At 49.5% G+C, this 22,014-nt stretch overlaps 1 protein-coding gene across 1 annotated transcript in view; it reads left to right on the top strand.

Annotated features, from left to right (window-relative positions):
• The first annotated feature begins 261 nt into the window (after window positions 1-261).
• Window positions 262-22,014, top strand: part of RASGRP3 (RAS guanyl releasing protein 3) — a 90,166-nt gene continuing 68,413 nt past the window's right edge. Inside the window, exon 1 of the mRNA XM_056125199.1 lies at window positions 262-370. The gene's annotated coding sequence lies outside the window, so the exon portion shown is untranslated. The remainder of the gene's footprint in view (window positions 371-22,014) is intronic.

The raw sequence follows: 22,014 nt of genomic DNA, 5'->3' as shown, positions 1-22,014 counted from the left end.
CTTTCCTCAGAACTCTGCTGGCCCCACTATTTATAGCCCAGGAAAAGAAAAGGCCCCACAGGAGGCAGGAAAACTAAGTTCAGAAAGAATAGGAGGAAATGTGCCTGCCACGGAGCCAAACAACCTTTAATTCATTGAGCTCAAAGCCCCACTTCACTGCGTGCTTCTCCGGCCTCAGCTGCTGTGCAACTCTGATGTTTTTTTTCACCTTCTTTTGAACTGCATGTGGACAATGGAAGCGAGAGCAGCGTCTTAGAGGGGAGAAGACGCTCTCCAGGAGGGGAAGGAGGAACGCGACGGGTGGGTGAAGCCGAGTGTCCGAGCTGAGAGAGATGAGCTGGCCGAGGAGGCCCCATGGCTTCGAGTAAAGGTGAGTGTGCCAAGCTCGCGTCGTCGGTGGCCCTGGGTCACCAACCAAGGGGACAGGCCAGACGCCGCCGGGGGTTGGGGGCCGGGACTGTCCTGCTCCCTGTTACTGGCCTTGGCTTGTGTCTCGGGGCCGCATAGATTTCTGACCAAGAAGGGATGGCTTTTATCTACGGTGGCTGTTTCCTTAAAATCAGTTTATAGCTTCTAAGTTTTCTTCAGCTTCCTTGTCAGAGGGGGTTAAGTCATTTAAAAACGTTATCAAAGATCCTCTGGACAAAAAATAATGTCTTAATCGCTGCCTGTTTCCCTACTCCGCCTGAAGTGCTGGCTAATAATATCCATACCACTTCTTTTTGCTCAATGCTGGTCTAGAATAGATTTAATAGAGATGTCTTCAAGCAGAATAGGATTGTAGGAAAGGTTTTGGATTTTTTTTAAAATTTTTACTGAAATGGAAACTGTTACATTAAGTAAAGAGCAATTCTCTCTTTTTATTTTCAATTAAGTAAAGATAAATTTTTATTTGTTTCACGATCACAATCATCCTGTTGTTCGTCGATTTCCTCGAGCAGGCACCAGTAACGTCTCCTTCTTCCTAGCCCTGAGATTTTAAAAGAGCCATTTCAATTATTTATTTATTTATTTATTTATTTATTTATGTTTTTGTCTGCCCCTTCCCCTTTGTGGTTACCCTGAGCATGATGGGTGGGTCTCCCCCCAAAATCAAAGGGGAAAAAAAGGAAATCAATATAGATCGAAATTTAAAAAAAAAAATTTCTGTTTGAGGACATATAGAACCCACAAAACATTGATGGGGGGAATGGAAAACTATGTTGGAACCCTGGCTTTTTAGGCAAATGAAAACTTTTGTTGTTGTGCTGGGGATGAAATTTAGGGGCTGTGCACACCGGATGCAGCACTTGCCAGAAGTACTGTGTGTGTGTGTGTGCGTGTGTGTGTGTGTGTGTGTGCGCGCGTGTGTGTGTGTGTGTGCTTCACACTTGGTTGTGGGGCCAAGGGCAAACGGAAATACAGATCTTATTCCCTGGGACATTTCTTTTCAGACAAAGAACCTTCTAGAAGCATGGACTAGCTTTCCTTGGTACTGGACGCACTGGTTATTGGCATTTCCGTTTTGATTCTGAAACAGTGATTCAGCACCTGTGTTCTGGGGCCTACAGAAGTGAATTTGAAGTGGAGAGGTCGAAGGGATTGGGCTGGAACTGAGGGCACTCACAGTGCCCAGGGAGTGGCCCGGCCTGTGGAAACCCCCCTTCCGGCAGCGCGGGCCTGTCCACCAGAGGCACCGATGGCACCCAGGGGATCCATTTCTGGGTGAGCTCCCTGGAGGAGCCGAGGGAGAGAGCAGAGCTAAGGGTTGCATCTGTCGCCCAGAGAAGCTGCTTCGGGCCCTGCACTGTGTGGGGTGCGGCTGTTGTCCTTCTGGGGAGACCGGAAAGGTGATTCTTTCTGTGTTTTTCCGACCATGGTTGATCCCATGGAAACTGTCGCCAAGTCCGGTGTTCCTGAACAGAAGCAGCCGACTTTCTAAGTGGTCTAAGTGGAACGTCAACAACCAAAAACGTTTCTGGGTTTTGGGGGCTGGGGGGATGGGGGCCTTCATCTGACTAAGATGGGTCGGAGGCAGCAAATCGGTTTCTTAGCACTTGCTTCCAGAACAGTCCCGGCCCCGGAGCCTCTCAGAAAAGTGTTTTTATTCCCTCCAAGAGAACCTTGAAAGAATGTGGCCAAGGGGGACGGACCCCCGTGCGGCTCTGGGGCTTTCTCGCTCTCTCTCTCTCTATTTGAGCATCCCCATGGAGTCTCAAGGCGACATTCGCATGGCCGTGTCTGTACCTTGATGCCAGGAGCCTACGCCTGCGTTGTGCTCAGGGCTGACCCCAGCTTCGGGACTATTTTCAGAAATAGGAAAATTTTCTTTCTTTTTGAGGGGAGGTTCTTTCTTTTTGAGGGGAGACCACTCTCCGCACACATGAAGGTACTGGCAGAGGGACAAAGCCACGCGGGTTCCGGGGCCGAGATCTCCAAGCCGACTCGGATTGGGGCCAAGCATCCTCCACCCAGATCCTCCAAACTCCAGTAGGCGGGGGTCACACTCACCAACTGGCCCCCTGGCGCCGTGTAATCCCATCAGTGGCCAAGACCCAGAGACTATAAAAACCAGCTCTCGGAACCACACGGCCGCATTTGCGGCCACGCAAAATCTTATTATGACATCTTATTATCTCATTCCTACTTTGGACAAACTGGCAGGTTACCGAATGTAGCCTGCCCACACGGCAGAGTCTGGCAAACTCCCCGTGGCGTACACAATATGCCAAATACCAGTAACAATGACGGGTCTCATTCTCCTAAAGAGCCTTGAATATAATCTCAGGGCTAGGATGAAGGAGACGTTACTGGGGCCTGCTCGAGGCAATCGACGAATAACAGGTTGATTTGTGATTTGTGATTTGAGGGGAGGTTCAGACCCCATCTGATGGTGCTCAGGGGCCGTATGTTGTCACGGGTTCGAACCCTGGTCAGCCGTGCACAAGACAAGCACTTTACCCACTAACCTAGCTCTCCAGCCCACGGAGCCCCCAAGGGCCACGATCAAAGGCTTATGCAGTTCATCCCATGGTGAGACCCCTAACTGAACCAAGAGTTGTCACTTTCAGAGGTCTTTGTGCTAGTCAGGTCATGCGTTTCTGGATGCTTCAAAACATATCCATGAAATGCCAGTCATAGAAAAGGTTCTTTTGGTGGAAATGAAAACACGGTTCCGAGAGGCTCCGGGGCCAGGACTGTTCTGGAAGCAAGTGCTGAGAAACCGATTTGCTGCCTCCGACCCATCTTAGTCAGATGAAGGCCCCCATCCCCCCAGCCCCCAGTCGTAGAGTGCTTGGGAATGACTTGATAGTTCCACAGGCTTCTTCAGACTCTATTGGAGTAAACTAATATATTTTTTTTTGGGGGGGGAGGTACTTTCACTTTGATCTTTCCTATTTTTTGTGTTTGTTATGGGGCCACACGCTGGTGACGCTCAGGGGTTACTCCTGGCTCCGTGCTCAGGAGTCACTCCTCATGGTACTCAGGGACCAGACGAGATGCTGGGGGTTGAACCACGGTTGTCCGTGTGCAAGGCCAGCGCCCTCCTCACTGTACTATTACGTGGGCCCAGTGCTGAGCTTCTCCATTCAATGGATCGATCTAATGGGCTCCCAGCACCAGCTGCACCGTCGGTCTGTGTTTGCAGTTGATGTACAAAAGCCGGTGGGGGTGAAATCAGATCTGTGGGGATATGGTACGGCATGAGGGGGAAGGGGACAGAAATGTTGCTAGGTACAACAAACAGACGAGGCCTGCTGGGGGCATGACAAGGCGATGCGTGTGTGTGCTCATGTGTGCGCACGCGTGTGCATGTGTGTGCATGCGAGAGCATGTATGTGTGTTCGTGTGTGTTTGTGCACGTGTGCGCATGTGTGTGTACTATGCACGAAATGCAAGTTCGTCTCTGCACCTCCTCTTCTTCTCTTCCACTGTCTAGTCCAGGGAACAGCTCAGCTGTTTTCCCCCAAGTGCCCTCCAAAGCAGGTGGGTTCAGTTCTCCTTTCACTGCATCTCTTCGGTGAGCTCAATGCAGCCTTGAAGAATGAGAATTGGATGCACACGATCCCTCGGACGTGGGACCCAAAGGGTTCAGGTTGATGAGAGCGGGTGGGTCCGACTCCCAGGTTGGAGAATGAGATGTTCATCAGAGAAGCCCCGAGCTGGGCGTTGCGTGCTGGGCCGAGGGGGTGGCCTCTGGGTTCCTGGGGGCAATGCAGCATCCCAGTTGGGACGTAGGACCCACAGCACACACCATTTCCATCCCATTGTCCATGTGACCACGAGGTCGGTGGCATGCGAATCGTCAAGCGCAGATTGGCTCAGGGCCTCTTGGAACTGCGTGGCTGGCGTTACGTCCTGACCGTCAGGCAGCTGGGGGTCACCTCGCTTGAGGGGAACTGAGGAGAAGAGAAGAGGGTAGAGCGAGACTGAACTCAACGGTGGTGGACGGACTGATTTAGAATAGATTCAGAATAGGAACTTACGGCAGGAGCCAGTGATGGCCGAGAGGGAACCAGCAGCTGTAAAGTTGGCCCAGGGGCACGAAGCCCCAGGCATGGGGACAGTGAGCCCAGATGGGGACCCTTCGGGGACAAAGTCCAGCGGACACTACCAGGTGTCGTGGTCTGGTCAGCAGAGAGACGGGGATCAGGGAAGGAGGAGGGGTGGACTCTGGCTCCAGACCCCGTTGCTTTGGAGGTGATGATGGGATGGAGGCAGGGGCAGTGACCAAGCAGCTGGACATGGGGGGAGGGGACGGAAGTGGGGTCCGCCAGTGAGGATGGAGAAGCCCCCCGGGCCAAGCCTGCAGGCTGTTCTTCTACAAGCCAGCGCCCCTGGGGGCAGGTTCTCTTGGTAGATGAGACAGGTGCTCGGGGCAGGTCCCTAATCACCTACCTGCTGAGACTCCCCTGGGATGGAACCCGGGTACCAGGAAGCGGGCATCACCCTTGTCCTGGGTCGTTCTCAGAGAGGCCACTGAGCACCTGTCCCAGACCTTGGAGGGAGATGAGGTTCCCCCGCCCCCCAATTCTGGGGAGCCTGCCATCAGCCGGTATCAGCTCCAATCCCCTGCTGGACCTAGAACTCTACCCCTTTGGGTAGAAAGATCATTTCTACCCCATTTTCTACTTTGTTTACTCATTCCCGAAGCTGTTTTTCTCCCCGAGGCTTCTTTTTCGGGTTCCCCTGGGTTCTCTGACGACCTTGAGATAAGGCTGAGATCAAACAGGACGTGGGGGGTGTGGGGGTGTGGGGGAGAGATAGGGGGAGGGGGTGCTCTCACGCGCCTTGTCCCAGGCCGCCCTCTAGTGGCAGAAACGGCCAACAGCGCATGGGAGCCCAGGCGCCCGGGTAGGGGGGAGGGAGCTGCTTAGGCCACAGAGTTGCTGGAGCCCTTGGGTGCTATTGAGGCCAGCAAAGGACTTCCGGGGTCACACACACCCTCTGGATGCCCCAAAGGAGACTTTGAGCAGAGCAGTCTTCAACTCATCTGGAACCGGCTTCTGAAAAGATTTCTTAAATTTCTACTTCTCAAGTCGAAGGTTTGTCACTGTCACTGTCTTCCAGTTGTTCATCGATTTGCTCGAGCGGGCACCAGTAATGTCTCCACTGTGAGAGTTGTTGTGACTGTGTTTGGCATATCAAATCCGTCACAGGGAGCTTGCCAGGCTCTGCCGTGCAGGCGAGATACTCTTGGTAGCTTGCTGGGCTCTCCGAGGGGGGCGGAGGAATCGAACCCAGGTCGGTCGGGTCAGCCACGTGCAAGGCAAACGCCCTACTGCTGTGCTATCGCTCCAGGTAGAAATTTAAGAAATCATCCATAGTTTTACTCAGGTGAAATGAATTACATATGCATCAATGGTATTAAAAAATAGCTTTGGGGCTGGAGAGATAGCACAGCGGGTAGGGTGTTTGCCTTGCACATGGCCAACCCGGGTTCGATTCCCAGCATCCCATATGGTCCCCTGAGCACCACCAGGAGTAACTTCTGAGTGCAGAGCCAGGAGTAACCCCTGTGCATTGCTGGGTGTGACCCAAAAAGAAAAAAAAATAGCTTTATCTGTGACTTTTCTACATTGAACATATTTTAAAGTGTCCAATAAAATTTGCTTTAAGAAAAACAAGTAATTTCCTAGTGTTGTAGCTGTATCCAGGCATAGCAAGTTAGGTCACTAAGCTTTAATGCACAGATACACTTCCACTGTTAAGAAAATTTCCCTGACCCTTTATTCTAACTAGTCACTTGAAAATACACAATGCATGTGTTAGCAAAAGGTTGTCACGCTTTCAGAAATTTATCCTCAAGAATTATTGATCGATTGAAACAAACATGGATGGTGAGCATGTTTATCTAACAGCGGACCGGTTCTTGCTGGGACTGACCCCAGCTCTGAAAAACAAGGGACGTACAATGTTCCACATTATTTAACGGGACCATGGAAATTTAGATAGTCATGCAAGCACGTGCAAGTATTTAATAACACTGGAAACTGTAGGAAAAGTGAACAATAGCACGCAATAAAATTGCAGGCATTGCGTGATCTCACTCTCTTAAAGATTACATGCTGGGGCTGGAGCACCGCAGGTAGGGCCTTTGCCTTGCATGTGGCTGACCCAGGTCCAATTCCCAGCATCCCATCTGGTCCCCTGAGCACTGCCAGGAGTCATTCCTGAGTGCAGAGCCAGGAGGAACCCCTGTGCATTACTGGGTGTGACCCAAAATGCAAAAAAAAAAAAAAAATTACATGTGAGAAAAGAGTTGAGAACTAAAAATTCATAGACTCCAAAGTTGACTGTAGGAATCTCTGGTTGGCCCCAAAGTGGTGGGTTTTATTATTTCTTTCTACCTCTTGTCTTCAGACGAGCATGTAAGCCTAGAAGCAAAACTTCAGTCCCATGAAGAAAAACCAGGTTGGGGCCACACTCTGCAGAGCTCAGGGTTTGTAACTCCTGGCTCTGTCCTGGGGGGGTCTCTCCTGGCAAGGCCCCGAGACCAGTGTGGGGGGTGGGGAACGGACCTAGGCCAGCTACCTGCCAGGCAAGTGCCCTCCCGGTACAGTGACTCCAGCCCCCCTGGGTCTCTTTTCCCTAAGCGAAACTCTGGGTGCTGGGTTCTTGCTGGGACTGACCCCAGCTTGCATCACTCTGCCCTGGAGAGCCGTTTCCTGTTTGCGATTGCATCTCTGGCCGTAATGGAAACGACGAGGCCCCCCCCACCCCCCCAAGCTCTGACTGCATTCAGCAGCCCCAGGAAACAAGGACACACGCACTTTTTTTTCCATAATTGTTTTTAGTAATAATTGACAATTGGAGGAAACGAAAGGCAGAAAACAATTATGGGCAGACGAGACGGGTCAGCAGATTTGACGGGCCGGGAGAAGCAGCCCCAGCGACCCTTTGATTCAGGCAAATTCAGGACGGTACAAAGGCCCCATTGTTTGGTGCTCCGTCACGCCTGAAATCACTGTTGTTTTCCACCAATAGTTAACACAGTGCTTGGCTGCTTGCTAGAGCGCCTGGAAGACTTCTAGAATTCAGAAATCTAGTCATCCCACACGAGGATAGTTGGTTTTTGTAGGATTCCCGGGCCCTATGTGGTACCATCAGTCCTAGGAAAAAAAACTACTGACCCATTGGGAGAATGGAAAAGTCTCATTCTCCATCCCAAAGCCCAAACCATGTGTCTGTTGCCTCTGAATTGATTCTTGGCCTTCATCTTGAGGAGCAAGATGAGGGCGGGAAAGATACAAGAGAAAGTAAAAGGAGCAAATTTATAATTCAATCTCCTGGGCCCTGGAGATGAATCTGCGGAATTAGGGGCCCACACCCAGCGATGCTCTGGGCCTGGTTCTGCACTCAGGAATCAGTCCTGGTGGTGCTCAGGGCACCCTCTGGGGTGCCAGGCACAGAACCCACTATTATTCTATGGCTCCAGCCCCACGCTTATTTTTTTTTTTAACTGCAAAGTTTTGGAATCTGAATTCTGTGGAGAGGAGAAACTTAGTTCATCCTGATGTCTGCAGGTGAAGTTGGGAAGAAACCCCAAGGAAGTAATCCCGGTACACAGCTTGATTTGTAGCACAGCAAGACGGCTGTGCCCTCAGTAACGCTTGAAACCTAGTCTGAAGAAATGGTTACCGTCACGCACAGCCTCTGCCATTGTGTGTGTGGTTTTTTTTTTTTTTTTTTTGCATCCTGCATTGTTTTCTGTGCTGGGGAGGATGTCAGTCTCCATAGGCCGGTGCAACCCCCAAGGCAGTCAGCGGGAGAGATAAAGATAGCCGTGTAGACGCGGAGAGACAGAAATAGACCTGGTACAAGCCCCGTGGTCCTATCACAGGCTGGTCAGAGTCTAGGGAGGCCCCCGGCCCCCGCCGACCCAAGTCCTGGCCCTGAGTTACAACAATAGAACAATGATCTCTCTTTGGGGTTCACTTCTTATTGCATCCCGGGCAGTTCGAAAGTTCTGAAATCACGTTTTTTAGAGTGAAAGATATTTAAAGTATAAATAAATGATGGCCATCCCTATCACTTGCAAATTGGCAGGACTCCAAGAGCTGGTTACGGAAGACTGTCCTGGGCGCTCCGTATTTACTCCTCACTGTCCTGCTGTAGCAAAGTTAAATTAAAGACTGGATACGTGCACCCAAAATACCATGTACTGAGGGGAAAATTACTCTAATGCACTTATGGGAAGATTGCTATGATGTTTTGTAAAGTGTTCACACTGTATTGCGTGAAACAATTATCCTTCATGATCATCGTTACTAGAGTGACTATTATTTATTGTGATGTGGCTTTTTATATTAACCAAGTAACATCACTGCATCACTGTCACCCCATTGTTCATCAGTTTACTCGAGCGGGCACCAGCAATGTCTCCATTCATCCCAGCCTTGAGATTTTATTTTATTTTATTTTAATTTATTTTGGGGAAGAAGGAACGGATTTATTTTTTTTTTTTTTAATTTCTATTAGTGAAACACCATGAGGTAGAGTTGTAGACTTAACAAATTTTTGTGCTTGGGTTTCAGTTATACAATGATCGAGTACCCATCCCTCCACCGGTGCCCATTTTCCACCACCACAGATCCCAGTATCCCTCCCACCCCCCATCCCCCCATCTCACCCTGCCTCTGTGGAAGGGCATTCCCTTTTGTTCTCTCTCTCTCTCTCTTTCTCCTTTTGGGCCAGCCCTGAGATTTTATTTTATTTTAATGTATTTTTGGGAAAGAGAAAAGGATTTATTTTATTTTTAATTTTTATTAGTGAAACACCATGAGGTACAGTTGTAGACTTACAAATTTTTGTGCTTGGGTTTCAGTTATACAATGATCGAGTACCCATCCCTCCACCGGTGCCCATTCTCTGCCTCCAATGATCCCAGGATCCTTCCCGGCCTCCCCTCCATCCCCCCATTCCACCCTGCCTCTGTAGCAGGGCATTCCCTTTTGCTCTCTCTCTCTCCTTTTGGGCCAGCCCTGAGATTTTAGCAGCCTCTCCTTACTCGTCCTTCCCAATGCCTCTGTATTGGAGCTCTTTCAGGGTCAGGAGAATGAGACCCGTTATTGTTACTGTTTTTGGAATATCGAATATGCCACAGGGAGCTTGCCAGGCTCTTAATACAATTTAGTAAATTATATTTATGTTTACACTTTATATTGACTTAAAGATATGATAATGGATTATAATTTAGACTGATGGGGCAGCTGGTGCCAGTCCCCCCCCCCCCCCCCCGCCCTTCTCGAGTCAACTCTGACCCCTCCTGTGCTCATTGAGAAACAGGCTGCATGCGGGTCACACCTCATGGCATCTGGCAATCATCCTGTTATTGATTCTGTCATTACTTGCTTCTGTGCTTCATTGTCCAGAAGTTTCTTCCCTCAGAAATCTAATTCTGAGTTCCCTGAGGAAATAACCACAGTTTTGTGCTTTGTAAAAACCAATTCATCTGCCGGGCCAGAAAGATAGTACAGTGAGTAGGGCACTTGCCTTGCACACAGTCAACCCAGGTTCAAACCCCAACACCTGGGACATATGCCCCCCCAATTCCTGCCAGGAGTGATCCCTGACCACAGAGCTGGAAGTAAGTCCTGAGCACCCCCAGGTGTGTTCCCCCCCAAATAAAAACCTAATGACCTGTCTGAGGACATAAGTGCCTCAAGCCCAGCGCCCACTGAAACAACCCAAAAATCAGGCAGAGGGAGATCTGCCAGACACGCAGATGGGCGCTTCATAGAGGGAATACCACGCAGCCACCAAAAGCGATGAGGCTTTGGCGTGAACTGCAACACGGAAACAGACTGGAAAGCTTCCCTAAGCTTCCCCAGCACGCAGTGAGAAGCGGATGATTCTATTCAGCACAGACCTGGCACAGGGCATGCTGGGAAGCAGAGCTGAGGCTACGGCCAGAAGCAGGGGTGGGGGAGGGGGGACCGTGGGGAGATGTTTTACAGAGCTTCGGTCTGTGGGGGTGACCAAAAACAGTTTTGGAAGTCAATCATGCTGCTTGTTTCTCCACCTTGCAAACATAATTCAGGCCACTGGCATGTAGACTTAAAAAGCGTCCAAACAAAATCTCCCATGAAATGTATTTTCCTATGATTTGCAAATAATAGATCAAAACCTGCCGAATCATACAGTGTGCAAACTAAATTATGTCTCATTAAAATTGACTTTTATAAAGACTGCTCTCATCTGGGGAATATAAAGTAACAGAACGGGAGTCGAACACCCAAGAATAGTTGAGATAAGGACCAGGAGGTCTGCTCCAGGGCTTGGAGACCGGCAGCACATGCTGGGGGGAAAAGGCAGCTCAGATGGAGAAGGGAGCACCAAGTAAAGGGTGTTGGGAGGACTCGCTCGGGATGCAAGATGCGTGCTGAAAGTAGACTATAGACCGAACACGATGACCACTCAAAACCTCTATTGCAAACCAAAACACCCTAAAGGAAAGAGAGAGCAAAAGGGAATGACCTGCCACAGAGGCACAGGGTGGGGTGGGGGGATGGGGGGTGGGAGGGATGCTGGGACCCGTGGTGGTGGAGGATGGGCGCTGGTGGAGGGATGGGTACTCGGTCATTGTATGACTGAAACCCAAGCACAAAAATTTATAAGTCTATAACTGTACCCCATGGTGTTTCACTAATAAAAAAATTAAATTAAATTAATAAAAATATTGATTACTTAAAAAAATGGACTTCTCTACAGCCTTGAAAGGGCGTGGTGAGATGGGATATCAGATAGGGCACCTGCCTGGCACACAGCTGACCGATCCACGTTCAGATTTGGCCGCTGGAACTGTTATGGTCCCCTGATCACAGCCAGCAGTGACCCCTGAGCACAGAGCCAGGAGTAAGCTCTGAGCATCTCCAGGTATGGCTCTCAAGCCAGTCAACCAACCAATTAACCAATACTAGCTAAAATCTCACTGGAGACGCAGATGCTGCCCGAGCCCATGTGCTGCTGGCACCCACATGGCCAAATACATGTGGTGCCTGAACACATGTGTTGCCCACATCTCCCCTGTCGAGATGTGGACTTTCATGCTTTCCCGTCTAATGCTGGGGTGTGTGTAGGGGCTCTCTCTGCCCTTGGAGAAGCCTGCGTTCTCTCTTGAGCATGTAACTCTCTCTCTCTCTCTCTCTCTCTCTCTCTCTCTCTCTCTTCCTCTCTACACCTTCAAAAACCCTCCAAATAAAATCTGTTTTATTTAAAAAAAAAATCCTTCTGGAATCAATTCTACCCTAACAGCATGACGCTTAAGTAATACTTCAATTCCTTGTTATAGTGAGCTCCATTAGGACACAAATGTAAGAGAGAGAGAGAGAGAGAGAGAGAGAGCCCAGTTATGCTAAATATAATGCGATTTGCAAGTCTGATATGATTCTTCTCTAGACGGTCCTAGCACAGCTGCCTGAACAGGTCAGGTGTTGTCCAGGTGTGATTTCAGGCTCTATCTTCCGTCTTAATACTTTATATTTTCCTCTCCTGGAGGACCTGGGAGGTCACGCCCACCAATCCATCAATCTCCTGCTGGGCGAGAGTTAACAAAAGTGGACAGAGTTTGCAATTCAGACTTGGCACTAAATCAACAATGATCACTTGATCACTTGACTTCCCGTTAATCGTCGATGTGCTCGAGCGGGCGCCAGCAACGTCTCCGTTAAATCTTGAAATCAACAATAGAAATGGGAAAAATCAATGCACTCCCCCTGGAGAAACTTCAAAAACTTGGGAGTGAAGGATACCAGGTCCCACGGACACTGTGAGTGTAGAGACTTACCTGAAGAGCACTGTTTACAAAGCAGATTGAGGGGCCAGGGGGATAGGGCAGTGAGGAGGGCGTTTGTCTTGCACAAGGTGGACCTGGGTTCGACCCTTGGAATCCCATATGGTCCTCTGAGCACCGCCAGGAGTGATCCCTGAGTGCAGAGCCAGGAGTCGTCCGTGAGCATCAGCTGGGTGTGACCCAAAAGCCAAAAACATAAAGAAAAAGAAAAAGAAAACGCAGATTGAGGGCCAAAGAGAGAGCACAGTGGGGAGGGCGCTTGCCTTGCACGTGGCCAACCTCAGCTCAGTCCCTGCCGCTCCCGAATGTCCCACAAACACCGCCAGGAGTGCTCCCTGAGCACAGAGTCAGAAATAACCCCTGAGCACTGCTGGGTGTGGCCCAACAAAGAAACCAACCCTACCACGGGTTCTTTCAAGACCAAACGTTTGGGCTTCAGATGAGACAGGCAGTTCCAGTCGTCAGAGAATGGTCCTTGGGACTCCTGGGTCCCCTGAGCACTTGCTTTGAAGCACCTTCCCGCAAAAAACTGTGATTGTCATGTGATGGCAAGGAAGGGGGTTGGTTGGAGTTAATGCATTTGAGCGTGCGTGTAGGTTTTGTTTTGTTTTGTTTTGTTTGAGGGGAGGGGGGCGCACCTGGTTGTACTCAGGGCTTATTCCTACCTCTGTGCTCAGGGATCACTCCTGGCAGACTTGGGGGACCAAGCGCCCTTCCCACCTGGCTGTTCGCTGCTCTGGGTCCCCAGCTCCCCGGATTTCTCTTTTTTCCTTCCCCCCTTTTCCTCTTTGGCTGCAGCAGCCGCCCCCTCCCCCGGGCCCGGGCCTGCACCCTCCGTTCCTGTGCATCTTGCCCTCTTAAGTCTCACTGTCCTGAATATTCGGGAACCGTGTCTGCGCCCTTGACATCGTAGAAACTGTCTCTGGTCCCCTCCCTGCGACCTCGGGCCGGGTTGCTGTGTCCCATCTGGCCACATGCTCGCCAGGGGGCGCTCTGGAGCTCACGCAGTTTCTCAGCAGGGTGGGTGGGTGCTCCTGGCTGGATGCTCGGGTCTCTCCGGTTCTGCTGGCCAGGGGTCACTTGCCTCTGGCCCAGGGCCCCCAGGGAGCAAGCCTCTGGGGCCATCCTGCTCGGTGCATGCAAAAACCCCCTCCCTTTCAGACACTGAGTCATTCCCCCGCTCTCCACCCCTCCACTCTGTCTTTTCAGAGGCTAAAGGCCTCCAGTGCAAGCCCGCTGTCCAGCCACAGAGCCCTCTCACAGCTCAGAGTCACGTCCCTCTTGACTCTGCCACGTTTTCTCCAGACTCTAAGGGAACAGCTGACCGGGAAACAGGAATTCTGACATTCCCGGCCTCCACTCCGGCACCCTGGCCACTCGCTGCGTCCCCTTTTCTAGTTTTTGTTTTTCTTAAATTTTCTTAAATTTAAAACCAGTAACAATGATGGGTCTCATTCTCCTGACCTTGAAAGAGCCTCGAGTGTGGCACTTTTTCAAATCTCAGGGCTAGGACGAAGGAGACGTTACTGGGGTCTGCTCGAGGCGATCGATGAACAACCGGAAGACAGTGATATGGTGAAATGATATTTTATATTTGCAGAAATTTTTTTTCACAATAATTGGTGAAATTCAACGCTCCAACGCCAATGCCACCACCATCACCCCTCCCCACCACCCTATTTCAAATGAGTCCACCCTGATCCCCAAAGCCTGGCCCCAAAGGAGGATCTAAATAATTGCTTTTGTATTGCTTGGTATGAATAATCCGCTAAAAGGAATCCAAGAAAGTTCCCTTAGAGAAAAGTGCGTGAAGTTTGTTGAAGGAGCCGGTAAGCCCTTGTAGAATATGAGATGCCGAACGCTCCAGGGATTCCCAACGCCCGCTGTCCAGCCACAGAGCCCTCTCACGTCCCTCTGAACACTGTGGCATTTCCCTCGGAGCTAGGGGACATCCGAATGGGGGACAGGAATCTTGATGTCCCCGGCCTCCAATCCAGCACCCTGGCCACGCGCTGCGTCCCTTCCTACCGTTTGGAAACTATTTTAAGGGGCGAGAATAAAGGACCCTCGTGGTAAAATTCATGGTGGATGTCAATGGTGGAAATTGTTCAGAGAACTGCTAGATTTTCCACTGCTGAGTGGTCTCAACCCACTCTCCGCACCCATGAAGGTACTGGCAGAGGGACACAGCCACGCGGGTTCCGGGGCCGAGACCTCCACTCGAATTGGAGTCGAGCATCTTCCACCCAGATCCTCCAAATTCCAGTAGGCGGGGGTCACACCCACCACCTGGCCCCCTGGCGCCGTGTAATCCCATCAGCGGCCAAGACTCAGAGACTATAAAATCCAGATCCCGGAACCGCGCGGCCGCATTCGCTGCCCCGCGACATCTTATCAGAACTTTTCTTTATGACATCTTATTATCTCATTCCTACTTTGGACAAACTTGCAGGCTATCGAATGTAGCCTGCCCACAGGGCAGAGTCTGGCAAACTCCCCATGTCGTACCCAATATGCCAAATACCAGTAACAATGATGGGTCTCATTCTCCTAAAGAGCCTTGAATATAATCTCAGGGCTAGGATGAAAGAGACGTTACTGGGGCCTGCTCAAGGCAATCGATGATTAACAGGATGATGAAATGAAATGAAAAAAAATGAGTGGTCTCAAGGAACGTGCATGCGGGCAACACACTTCGGGCTAGATTTTACCTGGCCCTCCAGCTGTGGACACTCAGTGAGGAAACTGAGGCTATTTATAGCAGGCAGCTTGCAGGCAGGCAGCCAGGAGGTTGCGAAACCGTCTCGCCCCAGCGGTAAGGAGCTCCTTGCCCAGTTCCGTCCCGAAGAGAAGGACACAGACCGTCTGGGCCAGTAAGTTGGGCCCAAAGTGGACCCCTGTTCCTTCTACTCTGTAAATGTCTTTTGGAATAATCTGAGCTGAGCACTGGTTCCTTGGATGCCTTTTCATGTGTTGGGGGGACACATCCGGCAATTATTGGACTCTGCACTCAGGGCTCACTCCGGGCAGGGCTCAGGGGACCATATGAGATGCCGGCGATCGAACCTGGGTCAGCCTCATGCAAGGCAAGCACCCTGCCTGCTGTCCTATCGCCCTGGCCCTCACTCGGACGCCGTTTTCCTGATGTGCGAGAGGTGTGTCTGTTTCTTGTAATCTTGCACGAATGGTTTTGTTGTTGCTTCTGTTTGGGGGCTACATCCGCAGTGCTTGGGGATCACTCTTGGCTCTGTGTTCCGGGATCACTCCTGTCGGGGCTGGAGGGACCCTGTGTGGTGTTGGGGCTCGAACCCCAGGTCAGCTGCGTGCAAGGCAAAAGCATCCTCCCAGCTTTCTTAAACAACGAGTGTTTGGGCCGTGGAACCAATGTCTCCTCATTTCCGTTGACTAGAAGTTCTTTTCCCCTTTCTTCAGAGGGGGGGCCTCGGTATCTGACTACATAACCTGTTAGGTGACAGTAACGTGGGGTCCACATGCTACTAAAAATAGAGACAAAAGACTGACACCCAAGGACAGTCGAGACAAGGGCCAGGAAGGTTGCCCCATAGTTGGAAGCCTGCCTCATGAGCTGGGGGAGAAGGCAGCTGGGAGGGAGAAGGGATCGCTAAGTCAATGATGGTTGCAGGGATCGCTCGGGATGGGAGATGTGTGCTGAAAGTAGAGTAAGGCCCAAACACAATGGCCTCTCAGTATCTGTACTGCAAACCATGATGCCCCAAAGTAGAGAGAGTAAGAAGGAAGGTGTCTGCCACAGAGGCAGGGGGTGGGGTCAGGTGGGGAGGGCGGGAGGGATACTGGGGACATGGGTGGTGGAAAATGAACACTGGTGGATGGATGGGTGTTCTATCATTGCATGGCTGAAGCTCAATCATGAAAGCTTTGTAACTGTGTCTCACAGTGATTCAAAAAAAGAAGAAAAGAAAGCAAATTGAGACAAAAATTGTATGACTTTTCCCCTCACATCCCAGTGCCCTGGAGGGACCGTGTGACAGAGAAGGGGAGGGTTGGGAGAGCACCTTCTGCCGGCAGCAGGGGAGGGTGATGTCGAGAGCCCTTCCTTGAACTCGGGCCCGTGCCTACCTCCTGCCGAGTGCTAGCTCTTCAGACTCAAGACACAGAACAGAAAACAAGCTCTCAGGGAGGGACTCCCCTCAGGCCTTTGAAACCCACATTTTGAGAAAATCATCCTTGGGAATCTTTCTAGAAAAGAGCCATAATTCCACCAACTTCCCAGGAGTTGTTCCACTCAGGAAAAAAAATCACTCAGAACTCACCACAATGAGTTATCCACATTTTTTCTTTTCTTTTTTTTTTTGGGAGGGGGGGCGGGTCACACCCGGCAATGCTCAGAGATTACTCCTGGCTCTGCACTCAGGAATTACTCCTGAAAGTGCTCGGGGGACCACATGGGGACCATATGGTCCAACATGGCCCAATTCCCCTGATGCTGGGAATTGAACCCGAGTCAGATGCGTGCAAGGCAAACGCCCTACCCGCTGTGCTATCGCTCCAGCCCCTTGCCCACATTTTAGCTCCAAGCCACTCTTTCCCAGCGCTCCAAGAATTCACTGGGTCCATTCAGATCCAATTTGGAGGAGCGAGAGACCCAACAAGCAACTCGAGTTGCCGTGGAATCGGGATTCAGGCAAGAAGCTGTTAGCAGCAAAGCAATTTGATCAGTAAGTTCTGCACACTGTTTTGGGCCGTGGATGCTAAATTTCCCTTCTCTGTTTTTACTGAACCTGGCTTTATTCAATGGAATAAATGAAGCCCTCTGACCCATGCTGTTATGAAGATGTGAGTGAAGTTTTACAGAAAGCAAGAGAGATGGGGGGCAGGGGGAGAGAGAGAGAGAGAGAGAGAGAGAGAGAGAGAGAGAGAGAGAGAGAGAGAGAGAGAGAGAATTGAAGGCAGATTTCCTGTAGCAGGAGAGATGGATATGCCAGGATTAGAGACTGATATCTCTCTCTCTCTCTCTCTCTCTCTCTCTCTCTCTCTCTTTCTCCCTCTTCTATGCCAGATAGCTGATTTCATAAAGGCCATTTGAGAATGAATAATAGCATCTCTTTAGAAAATAGTCGTGAAAGAGGAACAGTTTAGGGGGAGGGCACTTGTTTTGCACACGGCCAACTGGGGTTCAATCCCTGGCACCTCCCTGAGCACAGAACCAGGAGTAAGCTTGAGTACAACTGTGTATGGCCCAACTCCACTCCCCAAAAGAAAGAACGTAGTTGTGAGCATCTTGGCACAAATGTTAGCATGTGGTGCATCATGGGTGATGTGTCAGCCGTGTGTTCTCATACTCCCTGTTAGACTCTAATGGTTACAGGTAATAAGAATTCTCCGTGGACCTCCAGGTGCTTCACTTTCTGCATACAAGCCCCGAGAGCAGATTTTTTAATATATATTTGTATTAGTGAAACACCATGAGGTACAGTTGTAGACTTACAAATTTTTGTGCCTGGGTTTCAGCTATACAATGATCGAATACCCATCCCTCCACCAGTGCCCATTCTCCACCACCACGGATCCCAGTATCCCTCCCACCCCCCATCCCCCTATCCCCCCCTGCCTCTGTGGCAGGGCATTCCCTTTTGTTTTCTCTCTCCTTTTGGGTGTTGTGGTCCCAGGAAGCAGATATTTTTTGCCAGACCCTTTGGTGAATCCTGAAAACAAGGCACACTGGCAATATGTTTTTTTTTTCTGATTATTTTTCTTTATTGACAAGCCACCCGTGATGTATTCGATATGCCAAACACAGTAACAACAAAATCTCCAATGGAGATGTTACTGGGCCCACTCGAGCAAATCGATGAACAACGGGAGGGCCTTCTTCTTCGAGCAAAAATTGACAATGATCTGGGTTGCTCAAAGCTTTTCAAAAATTAAAAAGCCTTTTCATTTTCATTGTGATGTGTTCCTGGCATGTAGCTAGCATGTTGATATTCGCTGACTATAGTGAAGTGTATTTATTTTGGCTTCCACGTGGTTTGGGGGAAGAAGATAAAAAAAAAACAATCTCGTGGGTTCCGTTTTGTTTTTGCTTTTTCAGGCCAGAGCCAACTGTGCTCAGGGCTTTCTCCTGGTTCTGCACTCAGGGATCACTCCTGGGGGTGCTCGGGGGAAACACACGTGGTACCAGATCAAACCTGGGTTAGCTGGCACTGTTCAAGGCAAGAGCCCTACCCACTGTACTATCTCTCTGCGCTCCAAAGATAATTTTAAAAAAAAATTGCTGTATGTGGAAAGTAGACAATAGACTAAACATGATTGCCACTCAGTGCCTCTTTTGCAAACCACAACACCCAAAAGGAGAGAGAGAACAGAGGGGAATGCCCTGCCACAGAGGCAGGGTGGGATGGGGAGGATGGGGGGGTGGGAGGGATACTGGGATCCATGAAAGTGGGAAATGGGCACCGGTGGAGGGATGGGTATTTGATCATTGTATAATTGAAACCCAAGCACAAAATTTTGTAAGTCTACAACTGTACCTCATGATGTCTCACTATTAAAAAATTTCTTAATAAAAAAAATTTGCTGTATAAAGACTGTAGATGTTTTCAGATAAATGAGATCACACTGGAGAAATCTGTGCCTTCCACTTCACGTGCTTGATAGTTTCCTAAGCTAAAACTGCGCGCCCTAACTGGTACCCCAGCAGAACCATGCTCATGAAAGTGTATGACTGAACTACTTTGGATGCTTTGTAGATTGTTTCTAATTCTTCAAGAATATAACGCAGTAGGAAACATACTTCCCTATCTCAAAATCCATGGTGCATTTCAAGAATAGAAACTGCTGAGTGAAAAAAAAAATGCATCTGCATATGTGTAGAGCTTTTTCTCCAAATTGAAAAATCCCGTCCCTCTTGTGTGAGATAGATCATCCTGTTGCCAGCAGAGATGGTCATTTCTGGACATCCTGCCAACATGGGGAATTTTCCATTTTCATCCTTTTTTTTTTTTTGGTTGTTTTGCTTGGGGGCCTCCCCTGGTGGTGCTCAGGGCAAACTCCTGGCTCTGCTCTCAAGGATCACTCCTGGTGTTCAGGGGGGCCTGTGAGGTGCTGGGGATTGAACCTGGGTCAGCCACATGCAAGGCAGGTGCTCTAGCTGCTCTGCTATCACTCCGGCCTAACCATTTTCATCTTGATGAGTGGTAGCCAATCATTGCTCAATTTTTGTTCTTTCTTTTAGAAGTTGAATTTTCCCCCGATGCATGTTGCCTTCCCTTCTGAACAGCATTCATACCAGGCTTCTCTGTCCACACCAGACCAAGACTTTTTTCTAGTCTTTCCAACACTGGCTATTCTCCTGGGTGTGGTCTGACTTGATCTCATGGTGTTCTGGATGTGCGTTTCCTCAGAATAGTGATGTTATTATTTCCATGTGCCTGTGGCTCTCTGTATGTCTTCTTAGAGAAGCATTGGTTGAACGCCTCTGTCTTTTGGGGGAAAGGTTTGTTTTTTGCTGTTGGATTGTCTAAGCTCCTCACCTACTTTGGAGATGAAGCCCTAGTTGGATGTTGGATGGACAATCTCTTTTCTCCCTCTGGCAGGTTACCTTTCACGCTTTCCTGGTGCTTTCTTCCACGGTGTGGTTCAGTGGTTCTTTGGTTCTTTGGAGCGTGGTTCTTTGGTTCAACGGAGTCCACAGGTTTATTTTTGCTTTTGTCTTCCCGGCATGGCACCCAGTTCCCCAATATGGTCAGGGTTCAGATAACTTTTGCTTTCTACTATGAATTTGTGGTTTCAGGTTCGACATCCAAGCCTTTTTGCATTCATTTTGTCCTACCGGTTTAAATATCCCATCTTAAATAGTAAACATTTTAGGACAGTATTGTGTCATATTTCTGGGTCTCCTCACTCACCTCTCTTGGCACTGGGACCCAACTCTTAGCTCTTGACATATTGATTTATTTTTATTTACTGTTACTATTATTTTTTCTTATTGATTCACCATGAGGTACAGTAACAAAGCTTTCATGTTTGAGCTCCGATCATACAATCACCAAACACCCATCCCTTCACCAGTGCACGTTTTCTACCACCAAAAACCACCCCATCCCACACCTCTCGCTGCCTGTGTAGCAGACAATTTGCACAATACTCTCTTTCTCTACTTTAGTTACCCTCGATATTTCGAGACCAGTCCCACCACCACTCATACGTGCCGAAAAGGCAATGCTAGACAATGTGTTTTGTACTGCTTGTTATGGTTCCAATATAATGTTGCGTGGCCGCAAAAGTGGCTGCGTGCTCTAGGAATTCTAAAATTTTAATAATTAGGGTCTGGAGAGATTGCTGCAGCAAGTTGCTCAGGTCCAAGATTTGTTTGTGTGTCTCTGGATCATGGCCGTGTGGGAGCTTAAGTAGATGGTGGCCGGATGTGGCATCATCTCAGAGTCCCATTGGGGCGGGGGGATGGAGAAGGGCCCACTTCTCCTCTGTCCCATGAGACCTGGCATCTGCCACCACCACCACTCGTACCTGGAGCTTGTTGTTTGTTCTAGAAAATGGCGGCCTCCAGGGCTCCAAGAGGGCAGTTGGAGGGACAGCACCTGCCCTCATCTGGACTAGCCCAGAGGAAACGGTCTATTGTAAAGTCCAGGGCCATCTCTGCAGCAAGTTGCTTGGGTCCGAGATTTGTTTGTGTGTCTCTGACCTCTTGACAGTTTTAATTGATCTAATACCTCGTTCCTACTTGGGTTTTTTCCTACCATTTGTGTCTTTGGTTGTTGTTTTCTAAAGCCTTCTTGTTTTGTGGTGTTTTAATTCTATCAAATGAATTTCAGGGCTTAAAACATCTTTGGAGGGGCTGGAAAGAGGGCAGCAGGCTTGTGCCTTGCCTGGTCTGGGAGGCCAGTCACCAGCTCATATGCTCTGAGGATTGTTGGAAATGACACGAGAGCACAGAGCCGGGAGTAGTAGGCCATGAGCACTGCTGGGTGCAGTCCTCAAACAAAAGCAGACAGACATTCATAACTTCTTTTGTTGTCTTGGTTTTAGGGCCACACACCATGGCCCTGAGGACTTCCTCCCGGCTCTGTGGTCACTGATCAGTCCTGAGGGTCCTGGGGGAAGCAATCACTTTCCCGCCTGTCCTATCACTCCAGCCCCCAAATTTGAATTTTTAACCATAATTTAGTCATCTTTCTAAATAAAACAGGGGCGGATCTGCATCTTTATAATATTGAGCCTTTCAGTCCTGAAAATTTTTGAGCCTCCTTTTTTTGGGGGGTGGGTGGGATGAGGGGGACACACCCAACGATGCTCAGGAGTCACTCCTGGCAGTCAGTGCTCAGTGGACCCGATGGGATGCCAGGGATTGAATTCAGGTTGGCTGCATGCAAGGCAAACACCCTCCTTACTGGACCATGGCTCCGGCCTGAGCCTTCGTTTATTGAAGTGTTTCTCATTTTCTCAGTAGAGTTCCGTAGGTTTCTTTACACGTGACTTACTTTGAAAATACCCGAAAAATATTGTGACCATGTTCTTTTTCTAATTTTCCTTCTTCACACCAGACAGGTCACAAACGGATGCCGTTACCAGGCTTGAGTGGGAGGTAGGTTCCACTCGTGTGGGATCCCTCCTACTTCTGCGTCAGGACCGTGGCTACTCTCCTGAATGAGTTTGTTCTTTCATGAAGTTTTCCTGGCAGGTTTTGACGCTCACACAAAAATTCATCTCGCTGAAGTGTCTAATGCTAACAATGACGACCTGTG

Source organism: Sorex fumeus, unplaced genomic scaffold, assembly GCF_029834395.1.
Source record: "Sorex fumeus unplaced genomic scaffold, SorFum_2.1 ptg000006l, whole genome shotgun sequence".
Classification (NCBI taxonomy): domain Eukaryota; kingdom Metazoa; phylum Chordata; class Mammalia; order Eulipotyphla; family Soricidae; genus Sorex; species Sorex fumeus.
This window is presented reverse-complemented; position numbering and strand designations above follow the sequence as displayed.